Source organism: Rhinopithecus roxellana, chromosome 8, assembly GCF_007565055.1.
Source record: "Rhinopithecus roxellana isolate Shanxi Qingling chromosome 8, ASM756505v1, whole genome shotgun sequence".
Classification (NCBI taxonomy): Eukaryota; Metazoa; Chordata; class Mammalia; order Primates; family Cercopithecidae; genus Rhinopithecus; species Rhinopithecus roxellana.
Genome location: NC_044556.1, coordinates 75,145,934 through 75,163,265, shown reverse-complemented (window position 1 = coordinate 75,163,265; position 17,332 = coordinate 75,145,934). Strand labels below are relative to the sequence as shown.

The following is a 17,332-nucleotide window of genomic DNA, read 5'->3' as shown; positions in this document are numbered from 1 at the left end:
CCATGAACATTCAGGGAGGCCCCAGGATAAAGCTGGAACCTCCAAAGAGATTCTGGTTCCATCCCCTCATTTCACAGATAATGAAACTGGAGCCGAAAGGAGGAAAGTGAGTGAGTTTTTACCAACAAGAGCTAGGACCAGAATCAAGGTCTGCTGACTCCTCAACACAGAGCAATACAAACCCCACTTTCCTGGCCCTCCTCCTCCCTGAGCACCCCCAACTACACTACTTCATCCCTGTGCAACTTCAGACCTCTGGCAGCAGATGGCAGTGTGTGCAGTCTGATGGGTCAGCTGTCCATGATCAGCCAAGGAGCGAAGAATCACATGGTCTGACTCCGCAGGTCCGCTGTCTCTTCCACCAAGTAAACAAGTCCCGAGCCCTGGAGCTACATGCGCTGAACACATGACACATGCCTGCCCTGTCCCCAGCACCACCAACCTGCCTCTGCCTCTCAAGACACAGAGCTCAACCAAGCATCTGGCACAGGTCACTTCTCTATGCCCGGTGCCCATCCCTTCCCTATCGCGAGACCATTAACTCTGGGAACGGCTTGTCCTGGCAGGACAGGCTGAGTTCAGAACCAGCCCCCTGCAGGAACATTTGACCAGTGCCTCGGCAAAGATCTAACCTGCACGTTTCCCTGTGTTGCATGGCAAGTATGGGGCACAGTGGCCAGCCTGAGAAAAGAAGTCAGCTGATGCCTGGGAGGGCATGAGGCAGAAAGCCAACGGCAACCATGGCAGACAGGAGAGAACCGGTCTGCTGGAGACCAAAGGCTTGACATCTACCCCACCTTGATCCCTGACTCATGACAAGTTCCTGTAAGCTATGGGGACCTTGGATGGATTTCCCTAGGAAAAAAGAGGGGGTTATTTTGTGCTGGTCCTAACTCCCTGAAGGAAAGCTCAATTGATGTGGCTGCAGGTGGCTGAGCTCCTAAGTCTCTAGATTCCTCTGACCATCATCTGGATTCTCCTCCTTATGTGTGTGGGGGTCCCCCTTTTCATCCCCACACAATCTCCATATATGTCTATCCTGTACATTTTTGAATTCTTTTTAAAAATCATTATTAGCGGTGTCTCTCCACACTAGAATGTATGCCCCAGGAAAGCGGAAACTTGACTTTGTTGAGTTCTGCATCTCCATCACCTGGCACGGCCCCTGGCATATAGCAGAGGCTCCATACACAGCAGCAGACGCCATGTACTGGCCTTACTCAGCTCTGCCTGTCCACGGCTACCAAAGGGCATTTGCGTCTGCCCTGCCTCCCCCAAAAGGAATGTGGCACAACTGTCCCCAGTGACTGGAAAGTTCCTCCAGGTGTCTGCCTTTTCGCTCTAGTTCACATCAGTCGTCTGAGGATCTTAGTTCACAAAAATGTCTGACTTCAGCCCAAAAGAGTAAGGAGAACGTAGAGGCTTTGGAATAAGAAGTGCATGCATTTAAATCTCAATAACCTCACTTACCAAATACATAACCTTGGGTTAAGTCACTTAATCAGTTTCTTTAACTATAAAAGGGAAGTGACCCCTATGTCATATGGTTGTTCTGAGGATGAAATCAGATAAGGAGAGGAGGGTCCTTAAAAAAGGTCAGTTTCCCTTGGACCAAAAACTCTGATGCCCATCTCATAACTTCATGCCTCATTACAGACCCTGATCGGGGCACCATCCTGCCTTCAGTATCAGACACTCAGATGCAAATCCTTCACAGGAGATGTATACATCCATCCTGGGCCACGATAGGCAGCCCTGGCTGAGCACTGGACTTGTCCTCCCACACCTTCCTGGACTTGCTCCTGTGATCTAACCACACATAACCACCTTCCCACGTGGCTCTATCTGCCCCCATATCCCCATTCTATCCCCACAGGCTTGACACTATGGTACTGGGCTCCGCACAGGCCATGGGGCCCTGGAGGTGTTCTCTGGCTTTATCAGCCCATGAGCAGCTCTTGGGGAAGGAGCCAGCAAGAAAGCAAACTCAGTCCATGCTTTCCTCACAGTCACTCCAAGTCTCAGAAAAGCAAAGCAAAATGAAGGCCTCCCACAGACAGCCAGCTGGTGGGAAACGGTGGTATCTCTTACATATCTCAGAGGGAGAAACATGCCCAAAAAAGTGACCAGCACAAGGTACAGATCCTCTCTAAAGCTGTGGCTGCAGCCTTAGGGACACTCGAGCCGGGGGACAGAGCCAAGATATGAATTAAACAATTCACAGAGCTGACCGGACCAGTATTCAATGGAATAGAGAAGGTGCTGACCAATCAGGGCCCCTGGCAGGGCCTCTCCCTCACAACTCCCAGCCAAGCCATACCACCTCGGCTCCAGAGCCACCAGCTCTGTTAACCTCTGCTGGATCCTGGATGGAAAGGCCCAATGCTGCCTCCTGGCTCCCAGACCTCAGAAATTCAAAGGTCAAGAAAAAAGTGCCAGATATGCCAGCCCCTCTCTCAGGGGATACCAATTGTTCTGCTATCCTCATTGGCAACACACAATGCCCCATGTCATGTGTGTAGAACCCAGGCTGGTGAGCAAGGAGGAAAAGAACCAGATGAGGGACAAAAATAGGAAAATCAGCAGGGAAGCACCAGTCCCAATTCTGGAAACATCAGAGGCCACAGAGATAACTGCATGACCAGGAGCAAAACCAACCTCCCCTTTACTTCCCACCCTGGTTTTCCCAATCTAACCAAGGACAGGGCTATTTGTGGGAGTGGGGGTCACGAAGAGCTATGCCCAGGGATGCACTGCACATGTGAGGGCTGAGACTCCCAAGCACAGCCAGCAGCAACGTCTGGCTCCAGCCCTACAGCCAGGGCTGGCCAGACTCTAGCCAATACTTCTTGAGGGACTTGGCTCTCTCCTTTTAGTCTCCCCAGCTACACCCAAGTCGATATCTCTCCACTCCAACAACTCCTGCCATCCCTCACTGCAGTACTGCTGGAGGGCTGAGAACTGTCAGGGTCCTTGAAGGAAGAGACACCAGATTCTTCCAAACAGCCCTGGATCCCTCAGGCTGCTCACAGCCAACCTAGAGACTCATCTCAAATGGACAGAGGAGAAGAAAAAAATAACAGGAAGCAGAATTGGCTAGTCTTCCCTGGATAGCAACGGGAGCAGCTTAGGAAGAGGAACCCCCCATCCCCACTGAAACATATAAGCAGAGAGGCACCACCACTGTGTGGCCAGAGGTAGGATCCCATAGGTACCTCTGAAAATTACCCAGCATAATTCCTTTCATCTTTAGAGCCCAGACCAATCTGCTGTTGGCTAATTTCAACTGGCTTTACTGGCCAAGAATGCTGTAGTCATCTACTCGATAGGAGAGAGACTTCCAAGTGATGTGCGGGCACCGAGAGTCTGCTTCGTGAATTGTATCAATGATGCCACTGACCTCCCCGATTCTGCAGGCCATCATCATTTTTCATTTTTAATCACCACTGCTATTATTGTGACCGGCAACAAGTGAGGCAGAAAAAAAGCATTTTTTTGTCAACTTCCTAGAGATGCTTTGCAATGGCTTACTGGACCAGGGTTTTTTTTGTTTTTTTTTTTTTTGTTTTTAAGGCAAAGGTAATGAAGGCCTGGAGGAAGAAAGTGGCTCATTCAAAGAAACTCCAAAATTAGGGAGAGTCCCAAAGCCCACTGCTCAGCCCAGTCCAAACTCTAGACCACCAACCTAGACTAAGCCCCATCAAGGCAAAATGTATCTAGAGTTAAGACAGGCTATCCACTGAGACTAAACAGGGCAGAGAATCCCCAGGCACCAGGAAGGCTCCCAGGATTACGGAGGGGTTAAACCCAGAACCTCCTGCTGGATGCTGGAGCCAAGGAGAGTTTCTATTCAGCTACTGTGGGAGGCCCAAATGCTCTGCCAGCTGCCACACCCAGCAACACTACCCAGTTATCTCCCACAAGTCCGCACAGCCCGACCACTTCAGCTGCCCATCCTGCCCCCAACCCTGTGCTGGTTACTAACCCCATTCACAGAAAAGCCAGAAGGAGGAGAATGCAAAAAAGAGAACAATTGTTTGGGAGATTCTGAATGGAGACGTCTGAGGATTCCCCAACGGAATAAGAAAATGGTGTTCATGGGAAGGAAGGAGAATGGGGAAGGCTGGAGGGAGAAGCCCACACTGGACTTACCTGGGAGGCAGAGAGTGGTTAAATCCTATATCCTTGCTGCATCCAGTTTCCAGTAAGCAGCCTGGTGATGATTCACTGACAAGACTGGAGTCATGTGACATCAGTCAGCACTTGTGGTCACAAAACCACAAAAATTGGTGGCTCAACAGCACCTATGAGAGGAAAGAGGGGAGTATCCAACCCACCCTGCCCTGACCCAGCCAGCACAACATGCTCACCCACCACCAAAACTCCTCCAGAGGACAGCTGAGCCCTCTCTGCCCAACTGGAGCCAGATCTCCAGAAACCCCAAACAGGGGTAAGGATGAAGAGTAGACACAGATCCAGGATGCCAATCACTGTGTTTGCCCTCATATATCCTAAAGAAAATCAAAGGGAGGAGGAAGTGGTAGAGGAAGGCAGGGAATGCAAGAGGTCCGAAAGAAGGAAGAGAGAGGTCAAAAGACATCCTTGGGCAAAGCATGGCAAACAGGAAACCAGGAAGAGAAAGCGGAGGCTGGTCTTTGATGCAGGGCACAACTGTACCTTCAGCCATGTCACATGTCCCTAGCTTCTCTCCCTCTAAGCTCAATATTCATTGGAGAGTTATCAGCCCCTCCTGGCCCTCATCCCACATCAGCACCTTCATCTAGCATGACCTTCCAATCTATCAGCATCTGAAACACAGGAGGAAAGTAAGCAGCTCTGAACCAGACAGACAGACACAGATACACACACACACCCCTTCCCAGAATAAAAGGCCCTTGGAGATGGCTCATGCTCTCTAGGTTCTGGTTCTCTGATAGAAGTGCTCCACTCCCACAGGGGAGGGCAGACATGTCTGATAAGAATTGCTTAGCACAATGCTATATATAGTCTAGGTTCCTACCAGCCTGGAGATGTGGAGCTAGAACTTGGCAGAGAACCATGCTAGGTGCTGGCAAGGACCATCCTCCCGCTGCCAGCCAATGGGGAGCCTCATTTCCCGGCTGGGGGCCGTGAGGGCACACAGGGTCCTTCCAGGCAGCCCATTAACACTCCGCACTGAGGGACACAGGCGGTTGGCTCTGTTTTAGGGAAAATCAACTGCTCCCAAATGTGAGGGGGATGTGTGGGGGCTGAACAGCAAATTCTAGCTTCTCTGCAGCTATCCAGTAGCATGAGAAAATCAATCTAGTCCTCTCTTCTGGAGGACTAAGGGCGGGGTGTGTGGGAGAAGAATGGAGAAGGCATAGCAGGTGGCTGGGCTCAATAAACATCTATCCATTTCTGATGTTCGAAGAAATAAAGGAATGTAAAAGAATGCAGATGAATACTTACTGCAGAGAGCGGGGCTGCCAGGCATCTCCTTTTTTTGTTCCAAATACATGCAAGTGAGCCACTCTATCCGGCAGTATGATGGCTGTCTCCGGCACACTGGCACCATCCTCAGCTGAGCCTGAGTCGCCAAGAGGTTGTCACCCACTCACAGAGCAAGCTGCGCTCTCCTGAGTCCTCTGTGAGGAAGAAGAGAAAGGAAGACAGGTGGGCTCAGCTCAGAGAGCCAACCAGGCAATGAATTGAGCAGATCCCAACCAGAGTCCCATCTGGGGTTAGTACGTGGCTCTGGGATCATGACCCTCAGCTGCTGTCCACCAGCCAATGAAAGAAGCAAGACAATGTTGGGCAAAATGACATGGGACCTATGTCCTGGAGAAAGGCCAGTGACAGAGGGTACAGGGTCAGATGAAGGAGGACCTGTTTATCACCTCTTTCAGAAAACGAACCTGAGGGACCACAGAGCTGCCTGAAGCCCAAAATCCAGGCTCTTATCATATACACAGCTTGGGACAAAGAAAATGAGACACGAAAGGTTCCAACATCCATATACATAAACAATCTTTTTAGCTTAAGCTGCTCTCTACTTGCAAAATCCCAGAGGACTTTCTGGGCCCTAGGACGATGTCCGTCATCTGGGACTAGTGGGTGCAAAACATGACATGAAGGGCCTGTGTCTGCCTTTGCACTCTGAGTGGGGATAGCTAGTTCTCATTCCCTGCCCGGCTTAACTCTCTCATGTGACCTCGGTCACATCTCCCTGCCCCGCTCTGGCTCCCAAGGCCCAGGAGCCACTCCTACCAGAGATCCCAAATGAGTCACCCTGGGAGGTCCTTGGAGAGAAGAGGAGGTGCTCAGTGGCAAATGTCACTGCTAGCATCATCCGTGGGAAAGCATGAGACTGAAAAATAGTACCCAGCGAAAGGAAGGAGGGGACGCGGGCCAGGCTGTCCCTCATCCTCATACACAACTGTCTGCCCCTCTGCCCCACGTTCCCACTGCGGTGGTAGAGGAGAGAAAGGAGAGGACGGCTGGGCCGGCATTCAGTGGCAGTAGAGGTGCATCTTCGCTCTCCGTCGCAAGAAGGCGGGGCGGGGCGGGGCGGGGCACGGGGATCACGCGCCTATAGCGCAAGGTTGCGGTATCGAGAAAAGCCTAGAACCCACAGCCGCCATGATGACGCAAACAAAATTAAAAGGGTCAAGAACTCAAGGCCCACTGTTTCACCTAAGAAGAAAATGAAGAAGATGAAGAGGAGAAGGGAAGCTCTGATTTGGGTCAATATGGAAAAGGGAGGCTGATGGAGGCTGCCCAAGAGCCGGCCTTTAGCTTAGTGACGGTGATGCGGATCCGCCATCTTGAAACGCCGCCCGGCAGAGGACTCTGAAGACGCCACAGCCCTACCAGGGCCACTTCTCCCGGGTACAGGTGCGCCCGCATTCACTGACGTCGGCCTGGCCCACCCCGACCCCAAGAAGCGAACAGCCCTTTATTCAAGGCAATGACCACCAAGACCATCACAAACAGAACTACAGTGAAAAATCCCAGAGGACTTTCTGGGCCCTAGGACGATGTCCGTCATCTGGGACTAGTGGGAAGAACTCAAAAAGTGACCCTATTTGCCAAGCTCATCTAATAACACACACAGCTATTATTTTCTTTACAGACTCTAAAATACAAGGGTTCCCAGAGCCCTGCTGAGTTACCTGGTGTTGCCCCCATCCTGATGCCCGGGCAGTGGCCGCCTTCTCTGTCCAGCCCTCCCTGAAAATGACCACCGGCTAAGGATCAGCTCAGAGCCCCGAGCTGTTTTTGCAGCTTTCATGTTGACAGAACATCCTGGCCACTCTGCTGAGAGCTCCATCTCCCGGCTCCCGATACACTGAGTCATCTTCCAAAGAGGAAAAAAACAACAAAGCAGCCGTCATCAGGGTCCCCATTGCCGTCGACTGACGACTCACTGGCTGTCGTCACTCTCTGCTCCGCGGCCCCCGAATCGGTAACGAGGGGCTTCAGGGTGCCCAGCTCCCCTCCCATGGGACGCAGCAGCATCAGGAAGCAGGCAGCCACTGCTGAGATTCAGAAAGAAGGGAAACTAACTGGCATCAAAAGACTCCCGGGAAAGCTCACTGACCCTCCCTCTGCTGTCGCCAGCCCCCACCACTCCATGCCACAGCATGTTCCTGATGCGGAAGTAAAGGGGTATTTACGCTAGGTGGGGGACAGTACCTCCTTTGCAGGCTTGAGGTGGGCAATGCCTAGGTTACCTCCTCCGCGCCCCTGCCGTGACACCACTTAGGGCACAGGAGCTCCTGTCTTCCCCATTTCTTCTCTAGCCCTCTGCTACACTCCCATTTTAAGTCCCTGATAAACCACCGGACAGGGATGGGAACCTATCTGCTGCCAATATATTAGACATTTCTGTATAACAGTTGTAGTAGCTCCATCTCACTGAACGAGGACATGAAAACTTAAGAGAAATCATATGACTTGTCTGAAGTCACTCAGCTAAGAAGAAGCAGGATCACAATGAAAACCTAGGTCTGTCGAAGTCCAGTGTCTCTGCTCCCTGCTCTCTAATTCTGGAGCTTATTCTGGCTTTGAAGATGCTATATCCCACTCCACCTCTCCCTCCTCTTGTACGAGGAAGGCAACTAGGATAACTGAGTCAGTTAATCCATCAATTTCAGCTACAAGAAAAAAGTCATCATCTTGAGTGAACCTGACTGCAAAGGAAGAGGAGAAAGTTAATGACAGTGTCAAGGAACAGCTAAGGGATCCAGACCATGGACATAAGACTGACCATCCAAACTCCGTCAGAGCATTAGGGACTTAAAAAATTCCTTAAATAGACAAATTTTGGGGATCTACTTCATAACAGGCATCTTGTAAACACCAATAATTCAGAGAGGAAAAATGTAAAGGCTTTGGAAGACCAGGGTTCTAGTCATGACCAGGCCACTTAGTAGCCATGGGATGCTCCCCACAGGGCTATGGAAAGAAATAAAGGAAGTAACTGCAGGGAAAGTGTCTAACATGGTATCTGTCAAACAGAAGGCACCAAATAGGTATTTGTTTTCCTTCTCCTTTCTCTAGACTCCCTCCTGGAGCTCCCAATGTGATAGGTGACATAAGACTTATACACAAAGAATAACAACACAACAAAAGTACCATAAAAAGGGACAGATTATATTGAAGTTTGGCCGAAGGGGCAAGGGTGGTTATGAGAACTGCTTCTTGCAAAGGAAATCAGGAGAGGTCCACGGAGAAAGTGAGACTCCCACAGGTGGCTCAGAGGAGAGGAGGCATGGAAAACATCACTGGTGAAAACAGGTAGGAAAAGCAAGAAAAGGAAGTTGCCTGGTTTTGTTGGAACCTGTGGTCCACCAAGAGAAACTGAGAGAAGCAAGGCTATACAGGAAACCTAAGGCCAGTTACGGATAGCATTGAGCATCACGCTAAAGGGAAGGAATTTTACTCTGGGAATGATGAGAAACCATTTTAAGTTTCTGAGCAAGAAAGACAAGATGGCCGCTGCACGCAGAAGGGCCTGGAGAGGGGGAATGGGCAGCGGGGAGCCTCACAAGAGGACTACAGCTGGAACCATGGCACTGGCAGGGGGCATGGAGGAGAAACAGACGACAAACAGTAAGCAGACAGGACCATCCGAACAGATCCTCAATGCTGCCATGTACCTCACTTCCCTGTCCCCACAGGGAGGCTGCTGGAGACAGAGCCTATTTGGGGAACACAAACCACGGGTCTGACACGTCTGAGATGAGCTGCTGAGCCTCTGCCTCCACTCTCATTCAGACACTCGGCTTTTCTGAACTACTCCAAGCATCAGGCTGATGAGGACATGGGAAACCCACGCTCTGGCAAAGCCAGGCCCAGGTGGTGAACCCCTACCCAGATGTCTTCCACCTGAATCCCCACCCAGGACTGTGTCCAAGGGTGGGACTGGGCAGGCTCTGCCCCTGGAGCCACCTTCACTGCGGCAGCCACCACTGTGCCCGCCTCTGCTGTGCTTTTGCCCCCCCTTCCCCTCCTCCGTCATAGCCCCCGCCCCCCCCGCCCACTCTGCGGAACTGGCACAGCAGGACAGAAAAACCAACGCCACCATGTCGGAGACCAGCAGAAATGGCTCCAAAATGGCAGCTCATCAGAGTAGTCCAGAAAGATCATAAACCCACCCAGGAAAAGGAGGGGAAGCCAGTGATAAGGGGAGTAAACTGTCAAAACTACCTCCCAACCAAGCCCCCCATAATCATCATGTCTTTTCCTTCAGAAACATCCTCTCAAAAATCAGACGGGACATAAGTGAAAGAAGGGTGCCACTCCCTCCACCAGAAAGGCCCTAGGGGTCATAGGTGGTATGGGGCACTCAGAAGGATGTTCTGTAGCCTCTTCCCCAAGATGAGGCTAGAAAACCACCACTTTTGTCCTCAAGCTTAGCTCCTGCCAGTAACTAGACAAAAGTTAGCCCTCCCAGGGATTGGAGACCTTCACTGCTCCCCAGTCAGACCCTCCCCAGCTCTATGGGCCCTGGGGAGCAAGAAGGTAGGGTTGCAAGGAAGGGCCGAGAAGGCGCGTGCCATGCCCTCAGTTATGTAATAAGAAGGGCGGTGCTCGTCCTAGGCCAGAGACCCAGGGCGCACTGCGCTTCCAGATGCGCAGTCACGGGTGGGGGCCACTGTGCATGGCGCAGGTCTTGGTAAACCCCCTCCCCACAAATGTGAGACCTGCGACAAAGACAGGTTAGAGAGTCGGGACCCTGATTTTTCGAGGCCTCCCTCCCCCAACCAAAGGCGAACAGCCTGCTGCCCTAGTTTTATTCTGATTCTCCTCATTCCCTAGACTGACAAACCTTTCTAACCCAGGGCCTCCAAACCTCCCGTCTCCCGCTGACTTTTCTGGAAATTCCACCAAATACGCAGTTTCCAAGCAGTTTCCTGGGGTCAGTCCCCCATCCTCACCTTTCCAAGCACCACGTAGTAGTAGCTTCCAGAAGGCAGATCTTTCCCATACTGGGCTCAGCTCACAACTGGCTCCTAAGGGCCTCTGGACAGCCCCGGACGTCAATGCAAATCTGTTGTCCCCAGGGAGTAGCCCAGAGTCAGCAGGAAGCCCAGGGTGGTGGCAGTATCAGCAGCAGCAGCTCTGTCCTACCTTGCCCATGCGTTTCCAGGGGAGCCAAGAATTATTTTGCCGCAACACCGAGGTGTGGCTGATTGGAAAATTCCCTTTTCCAACACCAAACTACAGAATAAATATTTTCTTCCAATTTGGTCAACCCTCTGCATACCCATCTCCCTAGGATTCTTCCCTCTAAATAAAAAGTTTTGGGAGCCCCGAGCTCTTCCTCCTTATAGTGCGTGAAATTTTAAAAGGCATAGGAAGAGGCTTCAACTGGGCAGTCAAAAGCAGGCATAGACACAGGAGCCTACGCACACCCCTAAAGAGATTTTAGAAAGCTGCTGGGCTTCTCCCCGCTCCCCTTTAAGCAAGTGAAATGCAAATTCAGATTTGATACCCTGCCCTGAGCCAATCAAAAAAAGCTTTTCACCTGCCATTGGCCCACCCACCAATCAGAGGAAGTGTCTGGAGGGAGAGCCCTCCCCTGGCCAATGGAAGGCCAGCTCAGTCACTTAGTTAATGATGCAGCAGTACAGGGAAGGCCATCACATGTGAACTGGAAGGGAGCCAACATGGAGACACAGAGAGCGCAAGGTAAACAACTTTCCAACGCCAAAAGGATGACATTTAATCTCTAAATGCTAGCTTCCCTTCTCAGCTCATCCTTAACCCCTCTCAGCTGGCCACAGAGACCCCAGGAGTCTCACTACCTGTCCCCATAGAGCTCCTAACCAGATGCAACAGTGACTGCGTCACCATTCCCCACTTTTCCCAACTACGCAGTGACAAACCTACCAGCTTTACCCCACTTCTCCCAGCCCACACCCCACCTTGGCCACTCGGCTCCCCACCAGCCTCAGATTCCCAGGGCCAGACCTTCCAATAAGACAACCCCTGGGAAAAAACTGTCCCTCTGTCTTCCTTTTGGCACTTCTCACTCTCCTACCTTCCACACAAGACCTGCACGGACAGACAGATGGACGCTGACACCCAAACAACTTGGAGAACCAGTCTGTCTGTCCACTAGAAGGAAATAGGGTAAAGGCTGGGAGGTCAGGTGGGAAGCAGGGGATGGTTCACTCCTCTCTCCTCTACCCTGGTCAGGCTTGAGCAGCTGACACTAGGGAAAAGAAATTAAAGTGGGAAGAAACCCTCCCTCAGGAGAAATAAATAGCAAAAATTGAGAAAGAAGGTGAGAAAGACAGAGCACCCACATACACAGAGACAGCGCCCCTGATCCCAGCAAATACATACGTGGGGGAAGAAGGGGGTTACGCCATCAAGTCCTGAAGCCCGTCGGACCACCCATCGTCGCCTGCGCAGACCCAAATCTCGGTCCCGCCGTAAGGTGCCGCAGTCCCGAATGTTCCAGAATTTGGTCCCATCAAACCTTCCACTGTCGCCCCGCAACCTCTTGCTCCCACCCCTGCCCCCCACCACCACCCCACCTCCTCCCCGCGGGAACCGCCCGTGCCACCTTGCGTGTCATCTCCTAGCCTAGGCTACCCAGAGGCCTCTGGCCCCGACAGATCTCTGAACGCTCAGCAAGTGAGCTGGCAGAACCTGGTGCCCGGTGTTGCTATGACTTGTTTCTTGATTTCTCTCTCTCTCTCTGCTGCAGCACGGCTGTTGCTAGCAGACCTATCGACGGAGCTTGCTTGCTCACTCGCTCTCTCACTCTCTCCCTCTCTCTCTCTCTCTCTCTCTCTCTCTCTCTCTCTCTCTCTGAGCTCTGTGACGCAGATCTAAATTCTCCAGTCTGCTCCTTGTGTTGCAAGAGCAGAACTGCAGCTTTTCCCCTGGAGAGCCGGAGGGCAGTGCCAAGGCTGGTCAAACAAGGCAAAAAAAGTTGGGCCTACACTTTGCTTCCTTGGCCACACTTTTCAGCTCACCCCCTCCCACCCCACCCCTTCTGCACCTCACTGCTCTGGGGCATAGAGGTCCCTGTCCTTGCAGGCTCACTCCTTCCCTGAGGCCTTCCCAGGCATAAGACTAGCTTAACTCTTTGAGTGGCAGCCCCCAGCGCCCAGACAGGGCTGACCTATACTAAATGTTGCAAAATCTTTTCTTGAGCCATATGGGCTTCTCCAGCCCTGAGAAAAAATGTTCCTCACCCTGACCACTGTCCCATTAACTCTTTGTGCCACAGACAAGTCCAGGATTATAGTCATAGCTGATTTCTGTTGTTTTTTGCCTTTTTGGCCACAAACCAGGACTTTTTCCTCCCTGGAATTTCCTAAGGACAAAAAGCGTAATTAAAACATTGCCTGCCTACCCCACAAATGAGATCCTTCTATCAGGGCAGGAATTTGAAAAACCAAATTGAACTGCAGCCTGAAGAATCCAGAGTAAAACCAGTCTGGATCTCCATCCTTCCTGGGCTCAAAATTTTAGGGCCTAGGTAGATACGTCCAATTTCTTTTCAAAAGGTACTTAGGCCATAAAGTCTCAGAGATTCAGGTTGCTGAGTCATTTGTTCCCAAGAAGATCTGACAACATGAAAAACAGCAAAACAGAGCAACAGCCAAGCCTGGACCTGAAGTGGCCAATGACTGGGTTCTCCTCTCCAGCATGGGTAGTCAAGCAAGTCAGTCAAGCATCCACTGGCTGACCCCCAACCCCTCCACAATGTTCATGCATGGATGTCCACACTCCTGGAAACTTCCAGGGAAGGGCGGTCCACCAATGCTCTAGAGATCGAGTGGGGTTGTTTTTGGATACTCACAGGTCTCCACTGCGGCAAGCAAAGAGCCCCCAACATTTTCCTGCCCCTCCCCCCAGACCCAAAAATGCTTCCAAGAACAACTGAGATACTAAGCCATTAGACTCTACATATCCAGACAGACCAAGGGAGTGTCAGGTTCCCACACTGCTACATCCAAAGAATGCAGAAAGGTTCCTGACAACCAGTTGTATCATATGAGCCTAGACTTGACCAGAAGTGAGTGATATATTCAGGTCCTGGGTCAGGTGACTCATGAAGTCTATGACATCAAGAACCTTGCCACTTCCAGGAAGATGAATGAGAATGCGAGGCCAGGCAGCCACCTTATCTCATATCTGCTTCCCAGGCAGCCTTCTTCAAGCAACTACTCTGGGCCAAAGTTTCATCTGGCAGAAAGAAGGACCACTTGGAAGACAAGCATGGCACTACACAATTTTAAAAGAAGACCAGAGTATCTGTGCCAGGCTCCCAGCAGGGGGAAAAGTGCTTCAAATTCACACCTTCTGGGATCCAAGGTTGAGCATGCCAATAAAGAAGTTACCTACTGGTCTGACGACCAAAGGAAGGTGGCCTTGATGACACTAAAGCAAGTCCCCCAGAATGGCCCTCTGGTTACTTAAATCCCATTTGCCGTAGTTTCCTTCTCCATGGAAGAAAAACATGCCTAAGTTCATGTCAGGACATTCCTGATTTATCCAAGAGCCCAGGATCAAATAAACAAAGGGCTCTGAGCTCTGCCAGGGAGCCTCCTCCTTCAGGAGGGAGAACTAGAGGGAAGTAGGCTTGGTACAGAGCTGGCCCATCACCCCATGAACTTGGTGAGTGACGTGGCTGCTCACTGCCATGGCGATGGGGATGTTACGGGTGGGTGGAAGTGAGAGAAGAGGCAAATAAGTCATGAGAGATGAAGTGAAAGCGAGGCAGGGTCAGAGGAGGAACCTACAAAGCCACAGAATTTGTAGAGAGGCCGACTGTAGTCTATGACCGCAGCAAAACTAAGCTGAGTCCTTGCAAAGATAAGTCCCCATCTCAGGGGTGCGGCATGGACCAACTATGACTCGCAAAAAACTATGACAACACTACATTCAGCAAGGCTTTGTTTCGTTTCATTTTCCCTCTAAATCTTTTCCTTCCCATGACCCCCTTGATACAGCTTTGATGACTGGAAGAACACTAGGGTTTTTGGTTTTGCTCCGGTTTGAACAAAATGACATGGACATACGTGGAGTGGTTTTAAGGAGTGGAGAATTTAATAGGCAAGAAAGAAGGAAGAGGCTTTTCCTGTACAGAGACAGAGGGAGGGGGGCTTTAAGCCAAAAGAGGGAACCTTGAGTACAGTGGAAAACAGCCAGTTATATGAGGAGACAGGATTAAAACAGTCATTTTAGGTACCTCTGCCCAATTCTAGGTCTTTCTTCTATTAACCTGATTTTATGAGGCACCGAGAACAGAAAAACCCAAATGGGATGACCAGGAAGTAGAAATGAATTCAGTTCCAAAAACATGGGAGGATGTTTACTTAGCAAGCACGCTCGAGCCTACAAGGAAGCAATTTTACAGGGTGCTGCATGCAGTGTTTGATTTCAGGGGGTAAAGATAACTTCAGAGTGAAGAAAAGGTGCTGGCTCCTTCTACTCACCCTTGGAGGCCTGGGGAGGCCGGGCCAGCGTAAACTTGAAAAGGCAAGGCTTCAGCTCAAGCCCAACAGGTCGCTGGCTCTCTTTGGCTCCTCGGCAGCTACCGGGCTCAGGAACTAAACAAACTCTCCAGACTTCGTGAGCATTCCGTGGCCTCTGACTGATCTGGGTCAAAACTTCGAAATGTCAAAGACAAAGCATTTTTTTCTTTAAACGGAATGAGCTGAACTTTGACCCGCCCTTGTTCAGGGTGTGGAATGCAAGCACTGTGTACCGGCCACAAACTCCAGTTCGGCAGGCAACAGCCGGAAAAGCAGTCTTCATGCCGGCTTCATGCTGGCCTCCCTGTCCTGTTTCCTCTTTAGGTCCGACTTGACGGGGTCTAGGTCTTTACCCCGCTCTCCAGACAGGGAAGCTGTGCAGAGGACACATTCCAATTTCTGTTATCTAGAGCTAGAGTGGATGTTCTAGATAAATCTGCAGCGATCCGGTCTCAGGCGGAACTGACAGGCCCAGTCCACAGCAAGATGGCATTTCTGTTCACTCCCTGGGAGCTGGTGAACAACAGGCACTTGGCTACCCCCTGAGGTAAATCATTTATTAAGTACCTACTATGTGCTAAGCCAATATGCAGTACAGGAAAAGCATCAGACACAGGCCATCATGGAGAACACACACATTCCAGCTGAGACTAAGTGTTCCCAAATTTGCATTGCTGATATTTAAAACATCTGCTTACTTTAAAAGCTAAGATCCACTTTTGCAATGAAATAATATCAAACATACTGCTTGGTTCTCAGGCTAGCTCACAAAAGCCCATTTTATCCACTCCAGGAAGTCATCAACTCCAGTGTCTTCAGGGACCAGGCAGGTAACGAGGGAGTGCAGTGGCCTGGGGGTGGGGGGGGGGGGGGGGCGGATGTGCCCATTGGAAGGACCCCGCCACTCCCGATGGGCCACCCTCCCGGCTCTGCTTACTGGGGACCATCTGGGAACAGAGACCCAAAGAGTCCAGATCATCCAGGTTTTCAGGGCAAGGTAGAAAACTAGCTTTATGTTAAACTCCTGATTTTTTTTTTTTTTTAACACTGTCAAGATATTTTAACGGTCAGAACATACCTACAGAGCTTCCAGTTTGTTCTCCTGGTTGTAAATGTGTCTAAAATACAATACATTTGCAATGAAAAAAAAGAGCAAGCATTGCCAGAGTGAGGAATTAAATAAAATAAAGAACATACCCAAAGAGGAAAACTTTACCTCACACATCTGCCATTTGAGGAAAATAATAAGCATAGAGGAAAATAAGGAAAATTTAAACCTTCTGGTAAATGGCTGTCAACTAGCCCTACCCTGAGGGCTGCAGGTAGAGAGGTGTATCAAAATGACTTCCAAGTATATGTGATTTAACTGAAGTACTAATAATATGTGTGCATCCTGACCTGCCAGCCAGGCAGAAAAGTCATGCTGATATACTGGCTCTGTCTCCCAGTTGAGAGCGCTTCTCTGGACATCCACAAAAGGTCCATCCAGGGCTTTGGTGATAAGACTGGAAGGGCTTATCATAATCCAGCTGCCCATCCAAGGCACAGTACCCTCCACAAACACCACCGTGACCAAGTCATGGTCTAGTCCCCACTTGATTCAGTAACTCCCACCACACCTTTGGAGGGCTCAGACAAGTACAACACAACTCAGATGAAATCTCTCTGCAGGGAAATACTAGCCTTCAGGTCTCCACTCTGCCTCTGGAGCCCCAGAGAACAAGCCTACTCCCCCAAAGACTTGGGAGACACTTTAGGATGGTTTTTATAACCAGAAGTTTTTAGGCTAAACAAGAAGGTACAAAAAGGGAAATTGAAAAGGAAGGGCAGGAGGAAGAAGCCAGAGAGAAATATTCTTGAAATAGCTGATCAAAAGTTAACAAGCCAAAGGAAAAGAGGAAGAGACACAGGCATTCATGAGACAGGAGCCTCTTGTGGCCAAACCAATAGCAAGTGAAGAAGCACATGGGAAAGGAAGGGCCCACAGTACATACACAAAAGAATGCCAAGAGCCACCAGATCAGTCAGTTCCCAAGGCCAGCCACCAGGCTGTGCCAGTGATCCAGGACATACTGGTTAGAACCTGGCACTGGGAGAAGAAAACTGCATACAACTCACAATTGTTAAGTATGGAACATTTTTCTGTCTAGTTGGGGGAAGAGATTCTTTTACTGATAGATTTGTTGGAATTATTTATATATTCTGGATATGAATCCACTTGCCAGGTATAGGTACTGAGTATATATTCTCCTCTCTGATTGCCTTCACTCTCTTTTATTGATGTCATTTGATGATCAGAAGTTCCTCATTTTAATGACATCCAACTTATCAATCTTTTCCCTTAG

The 17,332-nt window shown here is 50.4% G+C and overlaps 1 long non-coding RNA gene across 3 annotated transcripts in view; it reads right to left on the bottom strand.

Annotated features, from left to right (window-relative positions):
- Positions 1-17,332, bottom strand: part of LOC104664176 — a 67,556-nt gene that overhangs the window by 10,279 nt on the left and 39,945 nt on the right. Inside the window, exons 1-4 of one of the 3 annotated variants that reach the window (XR_004058785.1) lie at positions 10,425-11,983; positions 7,155-7,339; positions 5,452-5,627; positions 1,521-4,304 (exon numbers count right to left, since the gene is read on the bottom strand). This is a non-coding gene — a long non-coding RNA (uncharacterized LOC104664176). Of the gene's footprint in view, positions 1-1,520; positions 4,305-5,451; positions 5,628-7,154; positions 7,340-10,424; positions 11,984-17,332 lie in introns of those variants that run through there. The other 2 variants (XR_004058786.1, XR_004058784.1) reach the window with 2 other exon arrangements.